Here is a 25,083-nt window from a genome sequence, read left to right on the forward strand (position 1 = left end):
CTAGACCTTGGGTATTTCCCACAAGATGCACATGTGTGTTTCTTTCCATACTTTAATAGCAAGAATCTTAGCTTTGAAATCCAGTGAATCCATCTCAAAAAAAAAAAAAAAAAAAGAAAGAAAAAAAATGTTCTGAAAACATTTTAAGAGTCTTTCCAAGAAAGAATCTATGTTTGAAAGCGTTGTCTTAAGGACTCTATAGACAAGCCGTATGAGCTAAGATAAATAATTCATTTAATCAATACCCTACATAAAGAATTGGCCTGGGTAAATTGCTGACAGAGACAAATATCACCTGATGTTTTTCTTCTTGTATTGGTGTGGAACAAAATTCTCTAATCACTCATTCACCTTGTAAACGATGTAGATTTGATGATTAATTGAAGCATATGATTTGGGTCATCCCAGATCAAAACTATGGTCTCTGGACAGCACGAGCCTCTGTTGAGGCTGTTCCTGGATCCATTGTCTTCAGGATGCCAGGTAAGGCCATCTATGGTCAAGCCTAGCATCATCCATACCTTCAACCTCCCTTCGCCCACTAAGAAACAGACATATTATGCTGTACACACACCCTTTGCCTGGGGCACCATGTTTCCGGCTGCGTCCAGATCTTTGTCTATATTCCCCTTTGTCTGAAATGTTCCCTTCTGTTATTTTGGGGAACTGCTGTCCAGTCTTCAAAATCTAGCCCCATTCTCCCATTCTGGAGGAAATGAAAACCATGAGAACCTCAGTTATTTGCCAGAGATCACGTAGGTGGTGCTAGTGTCAGGACTTTACTGTACCTCTGTGTCTGCCTTTGGGTGGAGAAAGAGAGGCTGTGTATGCTGTTTGGATCACAGTAGTATTTATTTACGTTGTGTGGTTATGTATAAATTGAATGGAACTTTATTTTTCAAGTTTCTTAATACGGAAGCTGACATCACTGATTTGAAGCCTTTCTTCTTTTTTAAAACAGGCATTTTTGTGCCAAAAACTTTCCTCTAAGAACTGTGTTGGTCCCATCCCACTCATTTTTTTTTAATGTTGTGTTCTAATTTTCATTCAATTCACAGTACCTTCTAATTTCTGTCTTTCATTTCTTCTGCTTGATGTTCATTGAGATTCTTGAATCTTTAGAATATGGTTCTCATTAAATTTTAAAAATTGCAGACTTTAGTTCTTCAGGTATTTTTCTGCTCCGTCCTCCTTCAAAGACTCCAATTACATGTATTTTAGGCCATCTGAAGCTGTTCCACATGTTGGTGATACTCGGTTCAATTTTTTCCTGAACCTGTTTTCTCTCTGTATTTCATTTTAAATCGTTATAATTATATCTTTAGGTTTATTAATCTTTTCTTCTGCAATGCCTAATTTGTTGTTAATCTTTAGCAATGTGCTTTTCATCTCAGACATTATAATTTTTATCTCTAGAAGTTTGAATTTTTTTTTTTAATATGTCTCATGTCTCAACATACTCATTCTCCAAGGTCATTAAACACATGAAATACATAGAAAAGTTATAATAATTGTTTTAATAGCCTTGTCTACTAATTTGATTAGTTATATCATTCCTGAGTCAGTTTCAATTGATTTATTTTTCTCCTCATTATGACTCATATTTTCTTTCTTCTTTGAATGTCTGGTGATTTTTTATTAGATGTTACAGACAGTGAATTTTACTTTGTTGAATGTTGGACATTTTATATTCTCATAAGTATCATTAAGTGTTATTCTGGGATGTAGTTAAGTTACTTGGAAACAGTTTGATTCTTTTTGATCTTACTTTTAGGGTTTATTAGACAAAACCAGAACAGCATTTAGACTACATCTTACTGCTAAGATAAAGCACATCTGAGTGTTCTACCTGCTGTCCCATGAGTTACTAAGTTTTGGATTCTGGATGATGGGAACAGGAACTCTACCCAGGCCTGGGAGAGACTGGGGATTACTTCCTTTGAATTTTTTCTTTCTGTTAATTTAATTTAATTTAATTTAATTTAATTTTTGTGGTTCTTTCCCAGTGTTGCATATACTCCACACATACATGTGCTGGTCAGCACTTAGTTAAATAATTGAAGGGAACCCAGAAATTATCAAATTTTCTCCCAGCACCTCTCTCTGCTCTCTGATACCTTACCCTGTGAGCTCTAGTAACCTTAGCCTCCCAGCAATATCCCCTCAACTCATGGAGACTGCAAAGCACTCTAAGCAATCAGCTTGGATAACTTGAGGCTAGGCTTAATTGGTTTTCCATCTCTCAGGGATCCCTGTTCTTCTTGAATATGGCCCATTTTTTTTACAATGATTGCTCAAGTATTTTAAAATTATTTTTATGCATTTTATTTTTGAGGATACATTTAGTCTCTTATACTTCCCCTGGTCATACACTAAAGTTGGGTTTAGGTTTCTACTGTAACATGACTCATGTAATTAGAATCTTCGAGAAGAATCTAGAGAAATACGTTTTGCTGATAAAAAAAAAAATGTTGATTTTCTTTTTAGATAATGGCCAATTTTATCCTTAGTTTAGGGAGCAGTTCTCTTTGAACCAACTGCCTTTCTTCAATTGCCCTTTCTGAGAGTCTGATAAACTGGGTTCATGCCTTAGGTTGCTTTTACCAAGCTATATAATCTCAGACAAATTACCTGGACTCTGTTGCCTCAATGTTTTTAAAATGAAAAGTAGGAATTTTATCACCTACATAATGGACTTATAATTAGTAAATTAGGAAAAAAATATATATATATATATATTTATACTTGCAAAGCCTTCCTCATAGAAAATGGCTGGAAAACTATTGTCTAATTAAAGGCAATTAACAGTTGAATACTTTAAAATGTCAAGATTTGTTCATTGTTCCAAAGCCCATAATAGGTTTTTTTTCTTTTAATTCCATCTGCCTATTTATTTATTTATCTTCATTTTCATCAAGAGAAACCTGTAAAGTGTGTTCCTTTAGCAAGGAACTCAGGTTGGGCATGGTGGCTCAGCCTGTAATCTCAACACTTTGGGAGGTCGAGGCAGGAGGATCACTTGAGCTCAGGAATTGGAGACCAGCCTGGTCAACACAGAAAGACTTTGCCTCAACTAAAAATTTAAAAGATAAATAAATAAACTGGGCCGAGTATGGAGTGATGTGTGCCTATGGTCCTATTATAGTCCCAGCTACTTTGGAGGCTGAGGCAGGAGGATCACTTAAACACAGGAGATTGAGGCTTCAGTGAGCTGTGACTGTGCCACTGTACTCCAGCCTGGACAACAGAGCCAGATCCCATTTAAAAAAAAAGAGACAGAACTCAAATTTGGACTATTTTTTTCTTTTCCTTTCTCTAATAACAGCTATACTCTAAAAGCTGCAGAAATAAAACATTTATTTGAAATTTAGTGTGTTTGCAGCAGTGTGTTTCACACATAAATGAGATTGGAGTTTCTCTTACAGGTAAAAATAAGTCCTCAATTAATTGCCTTAGCCCAGGATGCAGGCATTTTCATTTGGGAACCTGCCGAGAGTTCTGCAGAAGGCTCACCATAGGCAATGCTAGCAGCTCTTATACCTTCATCTGGGTCCCACCAGGCCATGAGGGCAGAGCTGTCCACACACCTCAGTCAAAAGATCTCTTGTCATCTATCCCACTGGAGAAAGATCATTAAAAACGCAGCCAGGTGTGATGCTCTCACATTCTGCAGCTCTGTGCTTCATGCAAAGGAAACTTTCCCTCTACTAGCATTGATATTTAAGCTTCCAGAGGCTTCCAGTGGCTTTCAGATGATATTTACAGTGGGTTCATCAATATAATTTATTTCCCTCCATCTTAGATTGTCAACTCTATCATGGCCTGCAAACTGAAACCAGAGTAATTTCTCCATGTCCCTGAAATTAATGGGAGTAAGAAGAGGAATGCAAAAGTCTGTTTTTTCTCATCTATGTTATTCAGAATAAAAATACAATCCTTCTTAATTGCCCACTGTAGTAGACATACTCTGAGGCTGTTAAATTCAAAACATCGTCTTAGCTACTTTCCTTACTGCAGAAGGGCTCCCTGAGAATCCACACGATGGCCACAGTGGGTTAGGCTAGGTGTAAACAGCTGATATAAGATGGGCCAATTGAATTTGGAATTGGAATTTTATAAGCTCTATTTCATAGTAGATTAGCTCCCAGCAAACACAAAGTCTATCAGGGAGTCTTTAAAAATTCAGAGCTACGATTTCGGTGTCTTTCACCTGGTAGATACTGTAAATAGTAACGTGGATCTGCAGACAGAAGAGAAGTTGGAATGAACAAAGAGAAGTCGACATCTGACACGTTTGTGCGTTTCCCAGGCTGTTTAGATGCTGTCCCATGCCCTGTCCACCCCAGAAGCTGTGACTGTGGAGTTTCTTCTGCTTGCAAACAAAATCTTCTAACTCAGTGGGGTGACATGTAGTAAAAAATAGCTGAGCTACACTTAAAGAGACAAAAAAGGTACCAAGAAATGAATGAACACCTAACAGGATCCCTAACAACTTTGCTATAAAAAATGTGTTTAATTCTAAAAGCATCTCATGAGAAGGAGATTTTGTAGGTCCTTTTTACAGAAGAATAAACGAAGGCTAGTCCAGGTGATTTGGACAGGTCAGTAAGTGTTGGAATCAACGTCTAAAGCCAGGTCAGCTGTATCAAAAGTATAAAGATGCTACACTAGTCCTTTGAGAGTGACAAAGGTGATATGGGGCATGTGACTTCTGAATTCCTTTACTACAAGTTGCTTTATAAACAGATCATAGAAACCTACTTATCAGAGTAACTGAAACAGAGCCTCACATGTCATTCAAATGCAGTCAGATAGAGATACAAACCCATGAGGACAACCTATCTTCTCCATATATAATACACAATCAAATGAGTTTCTTGTTAATTCAATCAGAGAGGGACAGAAATATTGCAACTACTTGGATTAAGAAAAATTAAAATTTTTTTGTTCAGCTGACCTTTGTCATTTTCATGTAAGAGGAACTGATGATGAGTCACTGAGCTAGCAAATTAGCTCTTCAGAGCTGTTGACAGGGTCAGTAAGAAATGAAACCCATTTTAACAAAGATGAGCTGGTTTCTTAGGTGTATGACTCAGTTTTGGAGGTTTTAGTCATAAAGAGGTTCCAAGGAACTTGGAAAGCAGACTTTTAAAATGTGCAGATTTTACGTTTTTATCTCGAGACATTTAACTCTTTTCTTCCCTCTCTAAAACCAGTGAAATGTAAAGCATGGGATTACCAAATCTTCTGAAAGGGACAATCGTTTTATTTTTTCAGTTATTTAAAGGAAACAGAAATGCTGGGCATCTAAACTACATCAGGCACTGTTACTTTCACAGATCGTTTACTCCTCACAGGAGAAGAGGAAACTTTATTTCCAATTTACAAATATACAATTTGCAAACAGGAAGTTTTCATAACTTGCTATAATCACTTTCCCCCAAAACCATGTTGAAATTTAAGATCACTCTGGAGAATGTGGGTGCAGAAATAAGGCAAAAGCTAGTTTGAAGATCATCAGTTTTATTGTTTATATTTTCTGGGTGCAAGTTTATCTATAGTTCCCATACTTCTTTGAGATGGGCGTGGACCTTTGACTGAGTTCTAGCCAATGGATGTAAACAAAAGTGCTTTGTAAAGATTCCTCTCTGGTATCTAAAATACTCCCACTAGCAATTAGTCTTGTTCTCCCTCATTCCAATGGCCTTATAGAGACCAGCACAGCAAGTCTGAAAATCCTGTGTTAAAGGTAGGAGATCACAACACGAAAGGTGTCTGGGTCCCGGAATCACCACGTGGAGAAGAACCACTCACCAATTGGGAACATTTATGTTGGACCTCAAATGGCAAAAAATAAATTGTAGTGTATTTGAATACTTAAGACATTTGGAAATTTACTACCACGGTTTGTATCAACATAACTAGTATAAAGAGCTGGCCAGGAGCAGTGGCTCAGGCCTATAATCCCAGCACTTTGGGAGGCCGAGGCGGGTGGATCATGAGGTCAAGAGATCGAGACCATCCTGGTCAACATGGTGAAACCCCATCTCTACTAAAAATACAAAAATTAGCTAGACATGGTGGCGCAGCCTGTACTCCCAGCTCCTCGGGAGGCTGAGGCAGGAGAATTGCTTGAACCCAGGAGGCGGAGTTTGCAGTGAGCTGAGATTGCACCACTGCACTCCAGCCTGGATAACTCTATCTCAGAAAAAAAGCAAAAGAGCTAAAGATCATGAGGATGATAGGTTTGTTTGTAGGACTTTTGAAGCACGGTTCTTAAACGTGACAATTAATTTTATTAATATATGACAATGTGGCTAGACTGTGGTGACCAGTTGTTTGATCAAACACTAGTCTAAATGTTGCTATCAAGGCATTTTTCAGATATAATTAACATTTGCAATCCATTGACTTTGATGAAAGCAGATTACCCTCCATTTTGTGGGTGGGCCTCATCCAAACAGTTGAAGGATGGAAGTGGAAAAACCAAAGTTTCCCGAAGAAGGAATTATGGCTCCAGACTGCAATGAGGAAATTCTGCCTGAATTTCCAGCCTTTGGACTCAAGACTGACTTACTACCTCTTACGGATCTCCAGCTTACTGGCTTGCCCTGTGGATTTCAGACTTACCAGCTTCCAGAACTGAACAAGTGAATTTTGTAAACTAAATACATATATGCATACATATTACATATACAAATAAGTCAATACAATATATATTATATAAATATAATCTGTTATATATTATAATAATATATAGTCTATGTAATATTTATTTAAAGAAATTAACTTAAATGCATTTATTTATTTATTTTAAGCAATATAGACACATCTGGAAAGAGAGGGAGGTGGGAGGGAGTGGTACTTGGGACTCTGGCTGATGAACGAGATGTTGCTACTCACTGACCTGCTCTCATTCCTAGAGGATCAAGGAAGACAGAAGGAGAAGCACCAAGGTTCCAGGACTCCTAACCAACCTCCTGGGACACAGGGACACTGGTTGAAATTCTCTGTCATTTTCCACGGCAGACAGTCCTGCAGGACTCAGGTAACCACTGTCCCTACCAAGGGAGGATTCTACTTTCCAGCCCCACTGGCATAAGGCGTGGCCATTTGACCCGGCTCTGTCTGATAACACCTGATCAGATGTGTATGTCACATCTAGGCAGGGACTATAAGAGTCAACACAGGGTTTCTTCTCTTTTCCTTTTGCAGCAGGGCTTGCAATGTTATAGAGACAGACTGCACCCTCTGTGGGTCCCAGAGACCCACAGGTGAAGTAGGGCCACAGCCAAGCCACCATGGAACCACAACATGAGCAAGAGATGAGCCTTCTCTATTGAAAGCCATACAAAGTGTTGAGTGATTTGTTATTGTGGCATATATTAACCTATCCTGACTCATGTATATCTAACTATCCACAACTATAGACGGCCCCAGTTCAAATCCTGCTTCCTACCGCTTTCTAGCTGTGTGTTTGGACAAGTCATTTCGCTTCTCTGTTGCTCAGTTGTCTCCTTTTTTACATTTATTTTCTAAAACTTTTCCTTTTTTATTTTTTATTTTTATTTATTTATTATTGCATTTTAGGTTTGGGGGCACATGTGAAGAACATGCAAGATTGTTGCATAGGTACACACGTGGCAGTGTGATTTGCTGCCTTCTTCCCCTTCACCTATATCTGGCATTTCTCCCCATGCTATCTCTCCCCAACTCCCCACCCACTGCTGTCCCTCCCCATCCCCCCCCTACAGACCCCAGTGTGTAGTGCTGCCCTCCCTGTGTCCATGTGTTCTCATTGTTCAACACCCACCTATGAGTGAGAACATGCGGTGTTTGATTTTTTGCTCTTGTCTCCTCTTAAAAAGAGGAGTATAGAGTACTCATATAAAGGGTTGTTGTAAGGATTCAGTTAGTTAACACATGTAAAGCTCTTATTTGTTGCAGGCACATAAAATATGTTAATCAATACTTTGTATGATTATCTCAGGCTTTTAAGACTCCTCTCTACACGGTGACCCAGGAAGCCATCACCTTTAGAGCAAAGAAGGCAAAACTTGAAAGTAAGGCATAATCTCCACTCCACAGAGAATCAGCCAATTCTTGGGGAGGGGGATTGGAAGTAATTTTTTAATAAAATGCCAGGTAATGCCCACTTTAGGATTTGCAGACTTTATTTGGTATCTCTTATTCTTATTGTCATTTTTTTTCTGTCTTTCTCTTTATTTAGACCTTTAAACACGTAAAAGCAATTCTTAGTTGGAGGGACATACAAAAACAGGTCATGGCCAAATTTGGCCACTGAGCAGAGTTTGACAGTCTCTGAACTAACCAATATTTATGGTGTCTATTTTGATTGATTTTCTTTATAGGAGATTCCTATCTAACCTTTATTCTGGAAGGAGCTCAAGACCACACTTCATGCAGGTAAACATCCAGCCCACACGGTGTGTGTCTGCATTCATCTATTCAATGCCCTTTCCCTGAGAGCCAATTGTGAGTCATCGGCTCTTCTCTAGATGGTTTCACTTCAATAATATGGGAGGTGATGCATCCCTTTGGCTCATCCATCAGCAGTGAGGTAGACTTATTCATTACTAGAGATTTTAAGTACAGCTAATGAGGCCGATTCCTGAAGGGAAAGCAAATTTTTTTTGTTTATATGAACAAATATTGATGAGCCACATTGCAAAATGACACAGGACTTCTGGTGTGGGTGTTTAGCACAGTCTTGTTTGATAGGAAAACTGTGCTGCTGGCATGGATTCTGTTCAGTTCCTGTGATGGCCATCAGCGGTCCATAGAAGTTATGTATGCACTGGGCTAGAGTTGTCACGAGCATGTGGATAAAACAAATGCTTACCGTTCCTCATGGGAAAAACTAACTGCAGGTTAATCTTCAAGACTGGTTCCTCTTTCCAATACTGCAAAAATTCCAGCCTTCTGAGTATTAGTACAAGACAAAGGATCCAGTGAGCAGGAGTACACATTTCCAGAAGGAAGTTGTGACGTCCTGTGCTTCGGCCTCCACAGGTAGGAGCCCTACGAAAGTTCTCATTGGCTGAATCTGATGATTTTGCAATCTTTTCTAACAATGTTGTCCAACTTAGCTATTGCCTCTTCTAGTCTCTGGCGTTTGCTTTCAAATTCTGTTTGTCCATCTGTTATTTGTCCTCTGGCATTGTTGCCTACCCATTTTTTATGTTTTTCTGGTTTTTGTTTTTTTGTTTTTTTGTTTTTATTTTCTGTATTCTCAGTAATTTCGCAGTATCAGCCGACTGTTTGAATTTTCTATCTTGCTCTGTTTTTGAGGACAGGCTATGAGAAATTCTAGAACTGGAGAGAAGCATAGGATCTTATTTCTCTGGTGGCGTATGTCTGCATCCAAAGTATGTGTTTACAGGAACACAGGGTACACAGCTCTGTGCTTATAAAGCCACAAAGTCAGTGTGGCCTGTTTTCCCAGAAAACTTTACATCACAATGAGTTGAAATTTTTTATTATAATCAATATGGGTCTATTATAGAAATGGCCAGTGTATTTTGTTGTTTTAAAGTAAATGTAAGAACAACATTGCTGAATGCCTTTTTGTGTTTTGCCTCAAGTTCTCTCTCCCCTGCTCTTAGAGGACATGTATAAAAAAGCCATCTGGGAAACAATGATTAAGCCATTGGATGAGGGAGGGAGGCCCTCAGTGCACACCCCTCAGTGTTCTGAAGCACCAGGCACTGTGCTTGATCTTCCCCACGTATCATCTTGATGATAATCTTCATAATACACAGGACCACCTTAATATTTACCCCTTTGACAAAATGAAGGCTGAAAGAGACAAATTAAGGATAACAGTGATAATGTTATTTCCATTATTTTAAGTAACTTTTCTAAGGCCATGCCTAAGAAAGATATTAATACATTTCAAGTTAAGAGCTTTTCTCTCCTTTACTAGGAGAGATTTTTTTTTTTTTTTGCATGATATTATGGTCTAAATTATATGTCCCTAAAAAAAAGCCTGTGCTGAAGTCCTAAGCCCCAGTACCTCAGACTGTGACCATATTTGGAGACAGGGTCTTTAAGGGGTTTATTAAGTTAAAATGAAGTCATGTCATTAGGGTGGGCTTTAATGCAGCACCACTGATTTCCTTATTATAAAGGACGCAGAAACACACTGAGGAAGACTATTTGAAGACACAGGGAGAAGACAGCCATCTGAGGCCAGGAGAGAGGTTGCAGAAGCTCCAGCCCTACCGACACTTTGACCCTTGACTTCCAGCCTCCAGAACTGTGAGAAAATAACTTTCTGTGGTATTAGTCACCTGCTATGTAGCATTTTGTTACAGCAGCCACAGGAAACTAATACAGGAAACTCCTAACAAGGCAATCTCTCTGTATGTCTCTCTGTAATATTTACCTATATCAGGCGTCCCCAAACTACGGCCCGCGGGCCGCATGTGGCCCCCTGAGGCCATTTATCTGGCCCCCCCGCCACACTTCAGGAAGGGGCACCTCTTTCATTGGTGGTCAGTGAGAGGAGCACAGTATGTGGCGACCCTCCAACAGTCTGAGGGATGGTGAACTGGCCCCCCGTGTAAAAAGTTTGGGGATGCCTGATCTATATCATCTATATCTATACCAGTTGACTATACCTTACCTGAAATGCTTGGGACCACAAGTGTTCCCAGTTTGGGATCTTTAAACATTTTGGAATGTTTGCCTGACCCTATGGATATCATGCAGGGATTTTTGACATTTTCATCAATGTCTTTGCACCATAGAGCAGAGAATAAGCAAACAAATACAGTGAGTAACGCACATAGGTCCGGGCCCCAAGTGAGGCATGGCAGGGAACCTGCCATTGGCACGTCTGGCCTGTACACATGCAGTTTTATTATCATTTATGTGTGTGTTTGCAAGGGGGATATTGGGTATACATGGAAAAGACATGTTACAGATGAAGGGGTTGGTCACATGAGGTCAGTGCGAAAGTTTCCACTTGTTCAATTATGTTGGCCAACGTTCAAAAAGTTTATGATTTGGGAGCACTTTGAGTTTTAGGTTTTTCCATTAGTGATACTCAATCTGTATCTATGGCTGTCTAATCTATTATAAATCACATATCAATATTAATATATAGCATATATAGAGACATATTTAATTCAAATATAAAACATTCTAAGAAGGATTTAGTCTTCTCTTTCTAACTATTGCAAAATAAACCTATTTTAATGGCAACATAATGTTTTCCAATCTGTACCCATCTACATGCTTGCAAGATTTCTATACAGTGGTAATTATAGCATACCTATCCATGTATATTCTAATTATTTCTCCGTATTATTAGGACTCAAATATTTATAAAAATGTCTGTTAAATCACATACTATTTCTTCTTAGCAATATATTGAAATGTTTTTTTTATTTTTGTATGTTCACACATTAATAAAGAATCATTTTAGAAAATGTACAGAGTAGGAATATAATCTCCAGAAGAAATTTAAAAATCACTCATAATTTGATTATTCAGAGATGGTATGTGAACATTTTGCTGTTAGTGTTTTCATTCTACATTTGCGTAAATACACACATATGCACACTGACACGCATACATATTGAACATACTTTTCTGTGTTCTTTATATAGGAAAAGTACTAAATCCTTACCTGTCATCTCTGAAGCAAATATTTTACCAGATTTGTGTTGTTTTTATTCTCATTTTAAAAAGTTTAATATTTTTGTACATTCAAACCTCTTGAATTGCATGAGATTTTTTTTCCGTCATTTTCACTCTTCGAAATTACGCCTCTATCCTGAGATCAGATTAGTATTTACCTGGATACTATACGTGTTATGGACAAAACATTTGTGCCCCCCAAAATTCATGTGTTGAAATTCTAATCCCCAGTAGCATGGCATCAGGAAGTGGAGCCTTTGCTAGGTAATTAGGTCATAAATGCAGGGACCTCATGAATGGGATTAGTGCCTTGTAGGAAGGGGAAGAGGGCTAACCCTCTCTGTTTCTGCCATGTGAGAACACAATGAGAAGTCTGTAGTCTGCAAGCCAGGAAGAGAGCCCTGACAACCCAGCCATGCTAGCACCCTGATCTCAGCCACACTAGCACCCTCACCTCAGCCATGCTAGTGCCCTGAGCTCAGCCAGACTTCCAGCCTCCAGTATTGTGAGAGATAAATTTCTGATGTTTATAAGCTGCCTAGTCTGTGGTACTTTGTTATAACACCTCAAACAAAGATAACACAGTTTCACTTTTTCCATCTAATTATTTAATCTCTCTGGAATTTATCACTACAGAGTATTTTATGCAAGTGCATACTAATATTTCTTGAGAGGTTAATACCTGATCCCAATGATATGTTTTGAACTGTCCTTTCCTTTGCCACTGCACTGTTTTTCTCTTTCTGCATTGCAAGATCTACAAATGTAATGACTTAAAACAGCAGCCACTGTTAGCTGACTGCTCTGTAGGTCAGAATTTCAGGCACAGTGTCTCAGGCCCCTGCTCAGGGCCTCACAAGTCTGGAATCAAGGTGTCAATGCATGTGCCCTCATCTAGAAACTCCACTAGAGAAAGATTTGCCTCCATCTCTCTCAGGTTGTGGGAAAACTTCATATTTCCCTGCCTTTGTAAGATTGAGGTCCTCACTTCCTTGCTCAGAGCTGAAGGGCTGAGGATCACCCTACAGTTACCTCCTTGTCATGTGACCCCACCCATAACCCCTCTCACTTATTTTTTTCCCTCTTGAGACAGATTCTTGCTCAGTCACCCAGGCTGGAGTACAGTGGTGCAATCTGGGCTCACTGTAACCTCTGCCTCCCAGGTTCAAGTGATTCTCCTGCCTCAGCCTACTGAGTAGCTGGGATCACAAGTCTGCACCACCATGACTGGCTAGTTTTGTACTTTTAGTAGAGACAGGGTTTCACCAAGTTGACTACTCTGGTCTCAAACTCCTGGCCTCAAGTGGTCTACCTACCTGGCCCTCCCAAAGTGCTAGAATTACAGATGTGAACCATGGAGCCCACCCTCACATTTTGAATCTTGAGGAAGTAGCAAATAACTTTTAGATCACTTCTGATTAGGTCAAGACTACCAGAATGTTCTCCCATCTTATTAACTCAGTCAACTGATTAGGAACCTTAATTACATTTACAAAACTTTCTTATATTTGTCATATATGGTAATCTAACAAGAGGAATACAACTCATCATATTCAGTCCTGGTGATATTCAAAAGAGCTGGTGGAGGGTGGTTATGCAGGGTACGTACCATGGAGCACAGATCTTGGGGACAAGTCCAAAATTTTGCCTACTTCCTCATTACTTTTCTATCATATGTTACTACTATAGTCCATCTTTGGTAACTATTTGATAACTTCTTTATCACATGTTAGTATATTTCATTTTTATTCTATGCATCAGGACCTGCCAATGAACTAAGTAGTCAGGTCTGTGCTCTGTTGCTGTCATTATTACAGAATTATAAAGTGTTTTATGACATGGTTAGGCTAGGTGCCCTCAATTTTGTCTTCTCCCAAAAATGTCTGACTGCATTGCTTTGTATTTCTATATTTATTCTCCCAGGTGAACCCCAGCATTATTCGTCAAGCTCCCATTCCCCAGTCTAGAGGCTGTCTTATTTGAAATTTGATTTTGAGCTAGCAAAACCAATGTATTATGGTAGGGAAAAAATTACACCTTTACAGAGTACGGTCTTTCTACATAGACCATACTTTTACTTTCGAATTTGCTTAAACACACATATGTTGAGTGTCAGCTGTTCACCAGACAGAGATGAACATAAAGAAGTATGTTCCATAGAGTTTTGGTTTGTGTTCATAAGACGGATGATCAATACATAAACAAGTGAACAAAATTATTTCAAACAAGGCTGTGTGCAAGGAAGGATAGGGTAAAGTGGCACAAGTGACTAGGCTGACAGTGGGTGTTAGAGATGGGAAAGTCATACTTGTTCCTCTTATAAAGTCAATACTTCTGACACAACATCTGTAGAGCTTTTCTCACGCATCAGTTCTCTAGCAGACACCAACTGGTGTCCTACGATTTAACTCAATTCTGACACTATCTGCTTGGAGATAGCATTAGATCCCATGGGCTAAATTCTCAGCCCCACAAGACTACTCCCTACTTTAGATGCCTGTGAAAGATAGAAGGTTATCCACAACTTCAGTCCAACTTGCCTACATACAAATCAGGTTTTTTCCAGCCCTGTTCTCAGGTTTGATTATTTGCTAGAGTGGCTCACAGAATGCAGGGGAACATGTGCTTGTGTTTACTGGCGTACTGTGAAGTATATTCCAAAGGACACAGATGAACAGCCAGATGAAAAGTTGCATAGAATGAGACAGGGGAGAGAGAGCAAGGAACTTCCATGCCCTCTCCAGACAAGTCACCCTATAGGCACCTCCAAGTGTTCAGCAATTTGGGAGTTCTCAGAACCCTGTCTTTTTGGGGGTTTATGAAAGCTTCACTACATAGGTATGATCAATTACATCATTGGCCACTGGTGGTCAACCCAACCTTCAGTTTTTCTCCCCTTCCCAGAGTTTAAGAATGAGTCTGAAAATCTCAATCCCTCAGTTTTAGGGCTGGTTCCTCAGACAACCAGACCCCACCCTGAAGCTGTGAGCCACCAGCCACCAGCCATCTCATTAGCATACGAATTAGATACTCTTAAGTGATACTTCAAAGATTCCAAGGTTTTTAGGGAGCTATGTGCCAGGAAAAAGGGGAAAAATGAAGGTGAAATTTATATGTATATATATATATATGTGTGTGTGTGTATATACATATAGCATATAAAATATATGATACTTTATATATTGTGTATTTTAAATATATTTTAACATTTTATATATTATATTATTTATATATTTTTATATAATATATTTTTATATATTATATGTTATATATATATCATTATAATTATAATTTCACAGTGGGCAGCTATGGAATGGAAGTAAGGGAATCCTCGTTGAGATAATCTGATGGTTTGATAACTCTCAATCAATTATGAAATTAGGAGGACAAGCATTTGGGGAAGAGGAAATGGTAAGTTCACACACTCTGAACTGCCAGGATACTATTCAACAGGTATGTAGTCATAAGGGATCTAAATCGAGATCATGCTTACAATTCTGATGAATAAGTTCATGCATTGTTTCCTATATGTGTACTGTATCCACAGTGCTTCTAGATAAAATTATGTTTTCTGGCTTCTCAAGAGACTATGTTAAGTATATGTTTTCTGGTTTCTAGAGAGAATGGGTTAAGATTTCCATGTTTTCTAAGTGATTGCTGCTAATACATAGAAAACCTATTAAATTTTAGATTTTTTTGAAACAGTCACGTTACCTAACTGTGATTATTTCAAAATTTATTCAGCTTATAAACCACCGGATTTTCTGTTCTTTTGTTTTTGTGGTAGACATTCATGACAAATGCAACCATGACGATTTTGCAATAAGCTGAATTTTGCATCTTCCTTTTGAAAAGTCATCATAGTTTTGCTCTCATTTCATATCTTAGCACTAGTTTTATTTTCACAAATCTCAATGGAAATTATTCTTCTGTTTCACAGCAAGTTGCATTTTGGTTTAAGGTAGAGGGTGTGATTCCTTTTTGATATTTTCATGCTGTTACAGGAGCTCTTCTCAATTTGGATGTATTATAAATGAAAGCACTCTACAGTATCTGTTTTCTTCAAGTTTATTTTTCCTTTGAATGATTTCCTTTAAATACAGGAAGAGCTGGATTCCTGGGTTAGAAGGAATCATTGGGGTGCTGGCTGGGAATCAATGACTCTGGGCAATATTTATCAGTTGTCTTACTTGCAGTGACTTATCTAGGAGTTTGCTTTATAAATAATAATTCAGTTGCCTTGCGGGAAAGTGACTCTTTGTTACAGACATGGGGAGGGACAGAGAGAAGAGAGAGGAAAACTGACCCAGGAAACATGTTGAGAACACAGCTAGGAGTCTGTTCTACGCCTTTGCTGCTAAGTGACTCTTGCCTGTTAGGAATTGGCCATTCTTATCCCTGTGAAAGTAGTAATGCATCCTGTCCTGAATCTACACCCTGCTGTTAATTTGCTGTGCAATTTGGGCAGACCAGTTAACTCCTCTGAGCCTCTTTTTCCTCATGACGGTTATGCCCTTTATCTTGGAGAGGCTGCTATTAGTATTAAATAACATACCCTATTTACAATGGCAAGCATCTTGCATGGAGCAAATTCTCAAAAACGTTACCATATTTTCTTTGTTTTTGTTTCCAAACCAAAGAGAATTTCTAGTTGCAACAGTCTACAGACTTTTCTGTTGAATGTCTCATGTGGAAAGCAAACACTCAGTAACTGGGAAGCATGATCACTGTGGCTGCTTTGTTGTTATTGCTGTTTTCCTGTCATCATCATCATCATCATCATCATCATCATCATCATCATCCCCATTGAGATGAGTCTAAGTCAACTGGGTCACCTGGTGAGCAGGACTTTATAATCGCTAGGCCAATTAGACACTGTATCTTGAAATCGTAAAGCCTGAAGACAGCTATCTACAAACGAGACACTGTTCCTTACACGCTAAGAATGACTGAATCAATGACTGAAGAAGCCACAGGGTTCATTTCTTCCTCCATGTGCAAATTCTTCCCCTGGTCTTTCACTGTACATCCCCTCTTCCCATCAGTCTATGTGACTCAACAGACACTTTTGAGAGCAAACATTTTTATATTGATTACAACTGTGCCCATCTATCTCGAGACGAGACTGCCAATCTAGTACCCCCTTAACCCTGCCCCACAAAACATCAAATTTCTCATGTAAATTGTATGAATTTATTTCCAAACTCTGCCATAATTTGTAACTATCAATTCGAGTGCCATTTCTCTAGGCTTTATTATTTCCACATCATTTCACAGGGAATGACAGATATACAGAGTAAAATATAAAGTGAAGGAATGATTAGGCAAATTTAACACACAAAAGCCATTTAAATTCACATTCCTGTACCTGGATGGTTTTGTTGAAATGCTGTGAGCAGGCAGTAGAGTCTTTAGGCCCAGGAGTTATCACACTTGACTTTGGGAGTTGTTTGATGATGGCTTGGGCACTGCCCAGATGCAAGTGAGCAACACTCACCAGGGATCATTCTTTGCCACATACATGTTAAGAGTCATAATGAAAAAAGGAAAAGTCTGCTGCTGAAATTTTGGCCTTTAACTTGGAGTCGAATAAATACACTGGTTTTGGAATCTGCTAGACCAAGCTTTAAAGCTCATCTCCAACACATAGATAATTCTTCTTGAAATGCTGTTTTCCACGTGGAAAACTGGAGTAATAACATTTACCACAATAGCATTTTGGTGGGGGTGTTAGTAATATGCATTCTGTATAGAGTGACACTTTATAAGCTTTTAATAAAGTGTAACAATCGTGAGTATAATTATCATTTTTTGTGTCTCCAAAGTAGAACCATTGTCACTTATTGAATGTTTATGGCTTTTACTTGGAGTTGTGACTTCTGAGACAAAGCCCTCACCACCACGGCCAATGACCATTTCCTCCTTTATCTTTAAGACTTAAAAATCCCAGGGAAAATGTGGCACATATACACCATGGAATACTATGCAGCCATAAAAAACAGTAAGTCCGTGTCCTTTGTAGGGACATGGATGAACCTGGAAACCATCATTCTCAGCAAAGTGACACAGGAACAGAAAATCAAACACCACGTTCTCACTCATAGGCAGGTGTTGAATAATGAGAACACATGGACACAGGGAGGGGAGCACTACACGCTGGGGTCTGTTGCGGGGAACTAAGGGAGGGACAGTGGGGGGTAGGGAGTTGAGGAAGGATAACACGGGGAGAAATGCCAGATATAGGTGATGGGGAGAAAGGCAGCAAACCACATTGCCGTGTATGGACCTATGCAACAATCCTGCATGTTCTTCACATGTACCCCAAAACCTAAAATGCAATAAACAAATATATATATGTACGTGTGTGTGTATATATATATATATATATATATATATATATATGACTGAAAATCCAATGATCTCTCCAGTGAGTTCATTCTAGCTGAACCCCAAATTAATCTCCTTTTGTCAGCTTCCAACCGGCTACTTCTGCTGAGATCTGCTTGCCTTTCCTTTGGAGCTCAAAGCCATAGAGGTTTAAGAATTCAGCTGGGGATAAACTTGAAGCTTCTTCTAGATTATTTCGTATGGCCCAAGAATTATTCTTTTGTCCCTGACCATTGTCTCGGGTGCACAAGAATAGGTTTAGGCCCTAGCAACTAAGTCAGCACTGAGCAGAAGAGGTTATTGCTAACCCTTTGTGAGGTCACCCTGCCCTACTGCACATCACTGAGCTTGCAGTCCCAAGGAGCAGAGCTGAGATGGAAATCTCTGATCAAGTGATTCACTGAGCGAGAAACTTTAAAAAGAGGGAAAAAATCAGGGAAAGGGCAAGAGAAGATGCTGAGCAAGGATGAAGTCTCAGCTGCAGGCTGGCTCATGCCTAATCCCACAGAAGCTCTGGGGTGTAAATGGCACCACAATATCAGTCCCCTTGGTGACTTGGACTCCAGACGATTGTTCCCACGCATCAGTTAGCTATTAGCTGCAGGCCACCTGTGTTGGGGTGGGTGGGTGGGGAATGCGATTTCTATGGTGAGGGGTTCTACAGCAGAGGGTGATTCTCTACAGAATGGTGCAGCTTTGAGCCTACAACAGCCAATACTTGCAGCAATTGGAAGATGGGTACTCAGGCTGAATAAAGCAGATCTATGCAGAGTCCCAAAGTGACCACTAAACCAACAGCTCTTCCTGAACCCCTGACACACATTTGTCCCCATTTTGCATAGCAACTGGGGCTTGGTCCTGATTCTCAAATGAGTGCCCAGAGGAAATAATAGATCCTCAGAGCTCATTTCTGCATCTGACAATCTCCTACCATCCTGATTGTTGAGTGCATTCATAATCATTTATCTAATCTAATGCATCTCTTTTTCACCAGATGGCAAACTTCAGCCTGGTAAAGACAGTTTACCATATCGCCTCTATCCAGAATATTGCCTACCCTGCAGTAGATGCTTAGTAAAAACGTGCAGACATACATACATGAACATACACAACTACACAGATGCAGCATCTCAGGGATGTATGATCATTCTCAGAAGCAGAGCAGTTCAAGTTCATGTTGAGAAAAGACTGGCTCTAACTGTAACAGAATCTGCTTCTGTGTATCATGGACTTGGCACCATCTGCCACTTCCGTCATTCCGCAGAACTGACCCAGTCCTGTTGTTAGTCATTCTGATTCCTAGCTGTGCCAGAGCTCACTGTGGACAGAAATAAGTGGCATGTCTGATATGCAAAGACCTAGTGAGGGTTTGCAATGACTGACTTTCTTTGACTTGGGCCACTGTAGGTATCTAAGCAAAACCTCCTCTCCCAAACTGGCCTAGAAATGTATAAAAAGGGTGGAGTTGAGGGGAGGGGGTGCTTGGAAAATATGACTCTCTTCTGGACGGTGAGAACAAATAAGGAAGTGTCACCTCCCAAGGATCACAGAGCCAAGTTATAAATGGGCTCCCATCACTTACATTAAGCAGAGCAAACCCGCCCATGGCCCACCTTTAATCCAAGTCTTTTGTTGCACAAGCCCAGGCTTCCAGAACTCTCTCTCCTTGTCCATCCTTGCTTCCTTCATCCATTTCCCATTCTCTGATCATTTTTATCCCTACCTGTTCAAGACACAGCGGGGAACAGATTCAAGGCCTGACCAAGTCAAACTCAGGATCTCGGATACAAAACTCTCCCACGATCCCATAGTCTGAACTGTCCCTGGACGTAGCTGGATCTTCACTTTGAGTCAAAATCATCTTTCTTGCTCGCCAGGTCTAGCTCCTCCCCAGTATGTACACACAAAATAAGCCGCTTCTTTTCAACATAGTGGTCATTTCCGAGGTCAATGTCAGGTATCAGCCTGTTAACCAGACAAGCAACACTCAAACCACGGGAAGCAGGACTCAGAACTAGAGGCCAGAGGGAAAGAGTTCAGATATGGAAGGAGTCTGATCATAGAGAGGTCGGGACTCACATAATGTAGCTTTTCTGGACGAGAGGACTGAGAGCAGAGGATAGGTCCTGGGATTTGGTGCTCAATGTCATGTTCCTGGGGAATGGTATGCCTCAGAACCAAGGGGCCTCCTTTGCAGGGCTGCACACTGAGGCTACAGAAATGCTCAGTGGCTCTGTGGCTGGGAGGGGCTGACGCAATGTGGATGCCTGAGGAGAGAGCAGAAACCCTGAAGGCAGAGTGGATTTTGCTTCTCAGGTCCTGTGATTGTGGGTTCTGGGAGGCTCAGGCCCAGTTTTGAAAGGAGCCCCTGAACTCTTGGAAAAGCTGCTTCCAAATCAGAAATGATGAGAAACTGAATCTAACCTTGGGCTCCAGTTTCCCAGTGAAGAGCTGAGGAGTAGTGTGTGAGCCAGGGGTCATCCAGTTGAACTTTATGCTTTTATTAAAGATAAATACCATGCCCCAATGCTGTGTCTTCTTTGGTAAAATATGCCAGCCAGACTGGCTGTTTATGAACTTTATTTAGAAGTATTTATTGAGCACCTACTGTGTACCAGGCACCACATTATACGTTATGGATACTAACACAAAGTCCTAGCTCCTACCTGTTGTTAATTTTACGTGTCAGCTTGATTGGATTCCGGACTAATTAGATATTTGATCAAACATTATTCTGAGTGTTTTATGAGGCTGTTTTGGAATGGATTAACATTTAAATTGGTGGGCTTTGGATAAAGCACACTGCCCTTCTGACTTTGAGTAGGCCTTAACCAGTCAGTCAGTTGAAGGCCTGAGTAGAACAAAAAGGCTAACCTTCTCCTACATTAAGGGGAACATCTGCTACCTGACTGCCTTGAGTTGAAACATGGGTTGTTGTTGTTGTTGTTGTTGTTGTTTTTCTGCTTCAAATCTGTTTCTGGGTTGAGAGCCTTCTGGCCTTTGGACAGAAACTTATACTATAGATTATCCTGATGCTCAGACTTGGACTGGAACTAAATCACTGGGTCTCCTGGCTCTTGAGCTTGCCAACCACAGACCTAGCCACATGAATGATACAGACCCATTTTGTCCCTGCCTTTCACGATGTTGGCTTCACCCTCTGGCTCTATGCAGTAGTCCTGGACATTCTGGACTCTTCCCCATTGACTAAAAAATAAATGGCTGTAGCTTTTGCATACTTTACACCCTCACAAAAGGCTATCCAGAAAAACAGAAAGAGTTCCAAGAGATCCTACGAAGAAAAAGAAGGTTTATTTTTCTCAGAACCCCCAAAAGATACCTGACATTTCCTAGTCTCTAATTGGGTGGTATGAACGTACTTGAACCAATCACAGTGGCCAAAGAGATGGGTACAATAATCAGTAAAGCCAATGAGAGTCCAGGCCTGGATCTAGCCAGAGGGGTTAATTTTGTATTAACTGCAGCTGAGAACAGGAGGGGGTGGTTCCCCCTAAACAATGTTAAGTACCGTTTCCTGAAGAAGGTTGGATGGAGGAAGGAGAACAAGTACCATACAAGTTCACTCCACTGACCTTCTCAGTCAAACCCTCCCATGTGCTGTTCCTCTCACTTTTGCCAATTCCCCTACACTCATTTCTCATCTCAGACTTGTCCTTCTAACCCCAGTGACTGGTCGACATTTCTGGGGCGCTCTCCTGACCACTCCCTTCCTGGATGAGATTAAGTGGCCCTGCTGTGCCTTCTCCCAGCCTTCCCCCAACAAGCACCTGCTGCTCTCCTGGCACTTCTATCAGCATCCAAATCACTTATTTACTTGTGGCCAAACCCACTTGACCATACATTTTGCAGAGTAAAAACTGAGTTATTTTTTCACAGTATTGCCAAGAGGAAACACATAGATTCAGGCACTGGTATCTGTGCTCAAAACTATTTGAAAGGTAAATGCAGGCATAGATGAATGAGTGAATGAATGAAGTGGTTGAATAATAAAGTGAATGAGTGAAGTGACCTGGACTTTAATCTTAATCAACTGAAAGAAAGGTCTCATTATCAGCTCCAGGCAAGCCAGCAGAGATCTTGTTTTCCTAGATACTGGTCAAATTTGATAGAGAATTCTGTTTTGAAATACGAAATACTGAAACCCAGGAAGGACCTGATTTAATATCATAAGAAGAATCAGAGGTACAAAAATAGCAAGTGAATGCAGTTAATTACTGTTTAAATATTGATCATAAAAGACTCTTTCAGCCTGAATTAATGTAGTGAATTTCAAATCAAAGACCCTATATAATCAGATAAAGATTGACCATTGATTCTGGCATTGTGCCAGATTGACTAAGTCAGGTCTCATCCTTTCTTGGGAAGCCTCCCCTTGTTGTTGACATTCCAGGGACAGGCATGGGTCCAGCAATGCACCCCAATGTTGAGTCTGCATAGATGTAATCAGAGACGGTGCACCGGACTGTCTTTGAGAGGGATTTCCTCCAAACCATGAAACTGATCATTAATCACTTTTGTGTGGCTCTTGCTGCATTGTTGCAATTATAGAGAAATTCATGTGAAAAACAAAATTCACCTGACAAAAAACAAATCTGTGTCAATATCACAATATGTGTGGCAAAAAGCAGCCAACATGGCCTCGACGCAGGATAATCAAGTCAGAGAGTCTATATGTAGTGCTTGGCATCTCACAGGGGCCTTGGCTTTCCTCATGTCTTTACTGTACTTTGCTTTAACCAACCTGGGAGAAAGACATCACCTCATCTGTCTTGCAGAAGAGAAAACTGAGGCCCAGAACGCTAATGGAATGTGTGCAAAGCTACTAATAATTGTCCACCTAACGATTGTAATTCAGATACAGCTTCTTTGATGCTCCTCAATACAACTTCCTCACTCTCCTCTTAAGTCAAATGTGAGCAGCATTAAAAGGAAATAAAAGTACAGCATTGTACAGAAAGCCAGAGATGTCATTCATGGGTATGTGTGTCCATAAATATATGTGGGTATATATGTATATATGCATGGCTATATGTATGTATCTACAGGCATGATAAAAAATAAAAATAACAACAACAACAAAACACAGAAGTAAAAAAAGACAGTGATTTTCCAGCAGGTGCCTGCAGAGCCCTTCTCTTGATTCCTGAGAGGTTCAATTAACGGATGCAAGTCATAAAACAGTGCATTTTCTCCCTGCTATGATGCATTGTTTTTAATCTCACTGCCTTGTATTATATCACATTCCTATAATTCTTCCGACAGGAAAAGGCTTGTTTCATAAAAATATAGTCCCCAGCATTTGAAATATAAGTTCACATGCAGGCAACATATATATCACCGAGCTGGCAAACTAACTCACTTACTTAATCCACTAAACTTCAGGTGCTTTCTATATTATGTGAAATGGCTTGAAACAGGCAGAAGCTGCCAGGACCCATCACGGCTTCTTTGCTCAAGAGAGACAAGAGGAGAAGGAGGAGGGGGAGTGGAAATTCCCTCAGTGGATTCCACAATAACATGCCTTTCATTATCACCCAGGACACTGGGTAATGTTCATTGTGCATGCACAATAAATTACTATTTACCTGGCAGTGCCTTTGATAAGCGCATCTCCTCTCCCCATTTCTGTCCACACAGCACGGAGCAGCGAAACCCCTTTGCCTATAATTCTTATTAAGGTGATACCTTTTCTGAATAAGAAAGTACACACTTCCAAAGCTGGCACTCTCTGGGGTTTTTAAGGGACATTGTTTTTATTGGTTCCCTTTTATTTCTTCCACCCCGCTGTGTTTTAATGCTATAGTGACTTCTGTGTATACAACTCTCATATTGAAATGTCGGCTGCAGATATATGCAATATTAAAGAGCGCTTATGAATTTTTGACATCTAATTAGTCGCTACCCAGTTAACATGTCAGGACTCAGAGGGATTAGGGAGGCAGCCCTTTCTGAATAAGTTACAGGGAGGCTCCTGTCCTTTTCATGTATTATTCTTTAATGTAGGTGGTGATTATTTGGCTGTGATTAATTGATGAAGCCCATTGGTCTGGCAAGAGGTGCTGAATTCACCATTCCTCACTTTTATTTCTCTCAGTAGGGTTCTGCCACTTAATCGGAGGGGCTTGCTTCCTTCCAGGCAATCTCTCTATGCAGCCTTCTGGGGCAGAGGGACTGTTCCTGGGTGACACACCTGGACCCTTTCTCAGCTCTTGACTCCCTGGTCAGCAGTGGCCTTTGCATCCTGCCTTCTTGGACAAGACCTGTGGCCTGTGCCCCCCCAACCCCCGCACATCTGAAATGCTGCAGCACCCCCCCTACAAAGGCTTCCTGTTGCTCCCCTTTTCTCTTCTATCTGATTTTCGAACCTTGTTTCTGGTACCTTTAACACCTGTAGCTCCCAGCCTGGCTCAGTTTACTTCTTGGTTCAGCTGCCTGCCAAGACACCAGGTGACATTCGGGGCTCTCCAAAGCCGCTCCCACCATTGTCTCCAGCTGTGGGGCCCAAGAAACCACACACGTGAGATGCACAGTCTGATATGGCCGGTTCTGCCCCTCTGGGTAAGTGATATCAGGCTCTACAAAAAAGCAACAATGAGAAGCGGATGTTGATGAGCGGGGACTGCTCGCTGCTTTTATTGGGCAATGCCCCAAGGGTGTCAAACACCCTGCTGTGTGCAGGCAGCTTCCGCTTCCTAGGAACTGTATGCCCACGCAACCCTCCAAGAAGCCCCTGTCCCAGCTCCCTGGGCTCCCACGAAGGCATCCTCTTGGGCAGTGTGTTCTTGTAAATGTCAGATCTGATCATCTTGGATTTGAAGCTGGGCATGATTTTTAATATTCTAGATAAAGCAAGCAGGGAAATGGTTTGCGAGTACAGCTCTGTGTTTCTTCACGGGGCTCCGGAGTTGTTTTCTCCTGCACCACATGACTCTCCTTCCATGCACCCACATGTGCAGGCAGGCACACATGTGTATACACACAGGTGCAGGAACTCATATGCACAGACCC

The 25,083-nt window shown here is 40.5% G+C and overlaps 1 long non-coding RNA gene across 3 annotated transcripts in view; it reads right to left on the bottom strand.

The window, feature by feature from the left end:
* Positions 1-24,626, bottom strand: part of LOC141583593 (uncharacterized) — a 100,064-nt gene extending 75,438 nt beyond the window's left edge. For all 3 annotated transcript variants that reach the window (XR_012516256.1, XR_012516255.1, XR_012516254.1), the window contains exon 1: positions 24,455-24,626. This is a non-coding gene — a long non-coding RNA (uncharacterized LOC141583593). The remainder of the gene's footprint in view (positions 1-24,454) is intronic.
* Positions 24,627-25,083: the final 457 nt, after the last annotated feature.

Source organism: Saimiri boliviensis, chromosome 2, assembly GCF_048565385.1.
Source record: "Saimiri boliviensis isolate mSaiBol1 chromosome 2, mSaiBol1.pri, whole genome shotgun sequence".
NCBI lineage: Eukaryota > Metazoa > Chordata > Mammalia > Primates > Cebidae > Saimiri > Saimiri boliviensis.